The following is a 6,538-nucleotide window of genomic DNA, read 5'->3' on the forward strand; positions in this document are numbered from 1 at the left end:
TGACCTGGCCTTTGTCTTCTGCAGCAGCTCTTGAGGACTTTTCCTTCCTGTGTCTGCCCTACAGGTCTCATGGTTCCTGATCCTGTCATCTTGTGATCATTTCCTTTGAGTCCTCTTTCAGAACTTCCCTATTAACCTGATGGTCATAGGTTCCCATTTCAAGCTTCCATGTATCTCTGCCCCCAGCACCCTGCAGCCCCTAAAGCTGCTGGACTTGGCCTGCCATAGTATACAAATGGTCACTGTCATCCTAGACCTTGTCTGTTGTATGTTCTGGGTGGACACCAGCCTCGTGGGTACTTGTGGAGTCAAACTGGATTCAGGGGCTGGAGACACAGCTCAGTGGTTAAAGGACAGTCTGATAGCCCGGGTTTGATGCCTCAGTACCCACATAAAGCTAGATACACAGTGGTGTATGAGATGAGTCTGTAGTTTGTTTGTTTACAGTGGTGGTGTGCACATTCTTTATTTTTTTATTTTTATTTTTTGGTTTTTAGAGGTAGGGTCTCACTCTAGTCCAGGCTGACCTGGAATTCACTATGTAGTCTCAGCGTGGCCCTAAATTCAAAGTGATCCTCCTACCTCTGCCTCATGAGTGCTGGGATTAAAGGCGTGTGCCACCTGACTCGTTCTATTGATTTTTATTTTTGTTTTATTTACTTATTTATTTGAGAGTGACAGACAGACAGAGAAAAAGGTAGAGAGAGAGAATGGGCACCTCTGGGCCTCCAGCCACTGCAAATGAACTCCAGATGCGTGTGCCCCCTTGTGCATCTGGCTTACATGGGTCCCGGGGAGTTGAGCCTTGAACCAGGGTCCTTAGGCTTCACAGGCAAGCGCTTAACTGCTAAGCCATCTCTCCAGCTCCTATTTTTTTTTTAATAATTATTTGAGACAGAGAAAGAAAGGCAGAGAATGAATGGGCATGCCAAGACCTTTAGCCACTGCAAACAAACTAGACACATGTGCCACCTGGTGCATTTGGCTTTATGTGGGTACTGGGGAATCTAACCTGAGTCCTTTGGGTTTTCTAGCAAGTGCCTCATCCACTAAACTCTCCTGTGCATGTGTATATATATGTATATATGTATATATATTTTTTCTTTCTTTCAAGGTAGGGTCTAACTCTAGCCCAGGCTGACCTGGAATTCAATATGTAGTCTCAGGGTGGCCTCAAATTCATGGTATGCCTCCTACCTCTGCCTCCCAAGTGCTGGGATTAAAGGTATGCACCACCACGCCTGGCTAAACCCGAATTGTTTTTATTGATACATATTTTTTTTGGTTTTTCGAGATAGGCTCTTGCATTTATTTGTAAGCAGAAAGATATAGAGAAGAGAGAGAATGGGCACACCAGGGCCTTCATCGGCTGCAAGTGAATTCCAGATGCGTGTGCCACCTGTGCTTCTGGCTTTACGTATGTACTGGGGAATTGAGCCCCAGTTGTTAGGCTTTGCAGGCAAGCACCTTAACTGCTGAGCCTTTTCTCCAGTGGGTCCCCCCTCCCGCCTTTTTCAGACAAGGTCTATGTAGGTATAGGCTGGTCTAGAACTCACACTTTTCCTGCCTCTGCCTCCTGAGTGTTGGAATTACAAGCCACCATGCCTGATCAAGTCAGTCTTTCTTTTTCTTTTTCTTTATTTGAGAGAGAGAGTGAGAAAGTGCATGGGTGTGCCAGGGCCTTCAGCCGCTGCACTTGAACTCCAGACATGCACCTCCTTGTGCAACTGGTTTATGTGGGTCCTGGGGAATTGAACTTGGGTTCTTTGGCTTTGCAGGCAAGTGCCTTAACTGCTAAGCCATGTCTCCAGATCCCCCCTTTTATTTCTGTTTGGTTTTTCAAGGTAGGGTCTCACTCTAGTCAACACTGACCTGGAATTCACTATATAGTCTTAGGGTGGCCTCGAACTTATGGTAATCCTCCTACCTCTATCTCCCAAGTGCTGGGATTAAAGGCGTGCACCACCACACTCAGCCCTTTTTTTTTTTAAATAAATAAATACATTTTAAAAAGATATCCAGAAAGTGAAATGAAAAGCCACATACTGGGAGAATGTACTGGTAATGTAGATTTCTAATAAATCAATAAAGTGAATGGTTCTGATTAAAAACTGAGCCAAAACTTTAAACACTTCACAGGGAAAGCCATCCAAAATGGAACCCCCATGGTGGTGCTTATGGTGAAAGCCAATAGAAAGTACAGGGGCCTTCCACATGTAGATATGAATGAAAGCAAGTTTGGTGATTTTTTTTTTTCTTTTGGTTTTTCGAGGTAGGGTCTCACTCTAGTTCAGGCTGACCTGGAATTCACTATATAGTCTCAGGGTGGCCTCAAACTCATGGCAATCCTCCTACCCCTGCCTCCCAAGTGCTGGGATTAAAGATGAGTGTCATCACACCTGGCTTCATTTATCTTTCTTAACAGGGAAAATTCATACCATTTTAGAAAACTGGTCAGATATTTTGTACAAAGTTTACTGTATTCCCATCCCATCACCAAGCAATCTGAATCCCAGACAACAATTCAAGAAATATCCGTACACAGTTGTTCATCAGAAAACATGTACCAATCATTGACCCAAGGCAGCCAAGCATTAGACATGTGCAACAATGTTTCTAGATAGTAAAATGCATCTCTGCTATATTTACATAATGGAACATTACACAACGATGAAAGGAAGACATATCTGCTATTCTCAATCCTGGAGGATGGATCACACACTTAGGCAAACCTAGATGTTTAAAAGGCTGAACATGAAGTTCCAGATTGGCCAGGCTCATCTGGAGCAGCAGGACCAGGGAAGAGCAGTGGCTACCCCTGGGGTACTGGTTAGGTAGAGCACAAAAGCCTGAGACTGGGAAATGCCTGACTCCTTGATTTGGTGGTGTTTGTATGGAGGTGTTCAGGCTGGATGAATTAGCCTTATGTCCATGCTGTTTTCCATGTGTTAGGTGTGCTTCCATGGCAAATTTTGTATCAGTTACCTTGTTCATTGCTGTAATCAAATACCTGACAAGAAGCATCATGAGGACAGAAAGATTCATTTTGGCTTCTGGTTTGAGAGCATATGGTCCATCATGGCGGGAATGTGTCCTGGGAGGGCACTACTTGTCTGTGGCAGTGGGAGGGTGAGGCTGCTTGCTCACATCTCAGTAGACTGGGAAGCAGGGGAAAAGGAAATCAATTTTGGTGCTCAACTTTTTTTTTTTTTTTTCTTTTTGGTTTTTTGAGGTAGGGTCTCACTCCAGCTCAGGCTGACCTGGAATTCACTATGTAGTCTCAGAGTGGCCTCGAACTTACGGTGTGGCTAGTCCTCAATTCTTCTTCTCTTTCTTCCTTTTTTATTCAATTTGGGACCCTAACCCATGAGGTGGGTCTTCTCCTGGGACTTAACCCTTTCTAAAACCCCTTCAAAGACACGCCCAAAAGGTGAGGCTCACTAATGCCCTACATTTTTTTTCTTTTAGTTTTTCTATCTTAGGCTGACCTGGAAATCACTATGTATTCTCAGGGTGGCCTAGAATTGGTGGTGATCCTACCTCTGCCTCCTCCCGAATGAGTGCTGGGATTAGAGGCGTGTGCCACCACAGCAGCTTTTTTAAAACTTTTTTTTTTTATATAAACCCACACTCCATCATATCCCCTCCCTCTCTCCATTAGTCTCTCTTTTATTTTGATGTCATCCTCTTTTCCTCCTATTTTGAGAGTCTTAGGAAGGTAGTGCTAGGCACTGTGAGGTCATGTATATCCAGGCCAATTTCTGTTTGGACAATTGGACTGTAAGCAGTCCTACCCTTCCCTTGGCTCTTACATTTTTTCTGCCACCTCTTTTCTTTTCTTTTCTTTCTTTTTTTTTTTTTTTCTGCCACCTCTTTTCTACAATGGGCCCTGAGCCTGGGAAGGTGTGATAGAGATGTTTCAGTGCTGAACACTTCTCCGTCATATCTTCTCAGCACTATGGTGCCTTTTGGTTCATCCTAGTGGTCACCACCATCTGAAAAGAGAAGCTTCTCTAACCAAAAGTGAGAGTAGCATTAATATATGGGTATGAATGTTAAGTAAAGTGTTTATAGGGCAGTTTGGTGGGCAAGCACTTTAACTGCTGAACCGTTTCTCCAACCCTCCCCCTGCCTTTTATTTTTTCTGAGGTAGGGTCTCACTCTAGGCCAGGCTGACCTGGAACTCACTGTGTAGTCTGCTGATATTAAAGGCATGCCCCACCATGCCGGTCTTCCCCACCACCCTTTTCTTGAGGCAAGGTCTGTGTAGGTACAGGCTGGTCTGGAACTCACAATCTCCCTGCCTCGGCCTCCTGAACGCTGGAATTACAAGCCACCATGCCTGACCAAGTCAGTATTTCTCTTTCCCTCATTTCCCTCCCTTCCCTTCCCTTCTCTCCTAACACCCTTTATTTTGATTTTCTTTTTTTTTTTTTTAATTATTTATTTATTTGAGAGCGACAGACACAGAGAGAAAGACAGATAGAGGGAGAGAGAGAGAATGGGCGCGCCAGGGCTTCCAGCCTCTGCAAACGAACTCCAGACGCGTGCGCCCCCTTGTGCATCTGGCTAACGTGGGACCTGGGGAACTGAGCCTCAAACCGGGGTCCTTAGGCTTCACAGGCAAGCGCTTAACCACTAAGCCATCTCTCCAGCCCTTGATTTTCTTTTTAAAAGACATATATATATATATATATATATATATATATATATATATATATTAATTTATTTAAGAGAGAGGAAGAAAATGGTGCACCAGGGCCTCCATCCACTGCAAATGAACTCCAGATGCATGTGCCCCCCTGTGCATCTGGCTTACGTGGGTCCTGGAGAATCAAACTGGGATCTTTTGGCTTCACAGGCAAATACCTCAACCATCTCTCCATCCCCTCTTTCTTTTCTTTAAAAATGTTTGTTTATTTATTTGAAAGAGAAGGCCATAGAGTGTGTGTGCACCAGGGCCTCAAGCCACTGCAAATGATCTCCAGATGCATGACCCCCCCCCCCTGCATCTGGCTTACGTGGGTCCTGAGAAATTGAACCAAGGTCCTTTGGCTTTGTAGGCACATGCCTTAACTGCTAAGCCTTTTCTCCAGCCCTCCTTTCTTTCCTTTCCTTTTCTTCCTTCCTTCCTCTCTTCCTCCTTCTCTCCCCCTTCCCTCCTTTCTTTCTTTTTCGGGTTTTCCAGGTAGGGTCTCACTTTAGCTTAGGATGACCTGGAATTCACTATGTAGCCTCAGTCTGGCCTTGAACTCATAGTGATCCTCCTACCTTGGTCTCCCAAGTACTGGGACTAAAGGTGTGTGCCACCATGCCCAGCTCCTTTCTTTTTAAACATACAAACATTTTTTGTATATTTTGAAAAATTAAAAACTTGGGCTGGGGAGATTTCTCAGTGGTTAAAGACACTTGCTTAGAAAGCCTGCTGGCTGGGGTTCAATTCCCCAGTACCCATGTAAAGCAAGATGCACAAAGTGGCGCATGCAGTGGAACACTCATACTCACTTTCTCTTCACAAGTAAAATTATGAGAAAAACTCAATTTTACAGGAATATAATTCCATGTAAGTTATAACTATTCAGTGCCTTCCCAAGAGTTTGTTCATGGGCTGGAGAAATTCATTGGTGGTTAAGGCGCTTGCTTGTAAAGCTTAAAGCCTAATGACATGGGTTTGATTCCCCAGTACCCATGTAAAGCCAGTTGCATAAAGTGGCACATTCTTCCAGAATACATTTGCAGTGGCTAGAGGCCCTGGCCATATTTTTCTCTCCCTTTCTTTCTCTCTGCTTGCAAATATATATCTTTAAGTTTGTTCCAGCACTCGGGAGGCAGAGGATGATCACTGTGAGTTATTGGCTACTCTGAAATGACAGAGTGAATTCCAGGTCAGCCTGGGCTAGAGTGAGACCCTACCTCGAAAACAAAACAAAACAAAAAAGTTCATTATTTTGGAAAATCAGATCACCAATGCCAATGTTGCCTGTGGCATCAGATTTACTAATAAAGTGCCACTATCAGCTGGTCTTGTAGTTGTAAATCCACAGTATTCTAATGTAAGCCTGGAGGTTAGACTGTTCCATTATTTTCTGGTTTATTTCACATATTGAAATACGTGTTACTATAAAATATTTCCCCTTTCAGTTTGTGTGCCTTATATGTAGTGTGATCTTTGTCAAATGGGATGTTGGCACATTTATCCATGAGTTTCCCTTTGAGGTGGTCTGGGGCATATCCTATCCTGTATGATTGGGAAGTGCTAAAGTCTGGTGGGGTGGGGAGGAGTCTGCAAAATCTCTTTAAGCTATTTTTTTTAACCTTTTTTGTTTGTATTTTAAATATTTATTTATTTATTTATTTGAGACAGAGAGAGAGAATGGGTGCCATGTACATCTGCCTAATGTGGGACCTGGAGAATTGAACCAGGGTCCTTAGGCTTCACAAGCATATGCCTTAACTGCTAAGCCATATCTCCAGCCCTGTTTGTTTGTATTTTAGAAGTAGGGTTTCACACTAGCTCGGGCCGATTTGGAATTCACTT

This window comes from Jaculus jaculus, chromosome 4 (assembly GCF_020740685.1).
Source record: "Jaculus jaculus isolate mJacJac1 chromosome 4, mJacJac1.mat.Y.cur, whole genome shotgun sequence".
Classification (NCBI taxonomy): Eukaryota; Metazoa; Chordata; class Mammalia; order Rodentia; family Dipodidae; genus Jaculus; species Jaculus jaculus.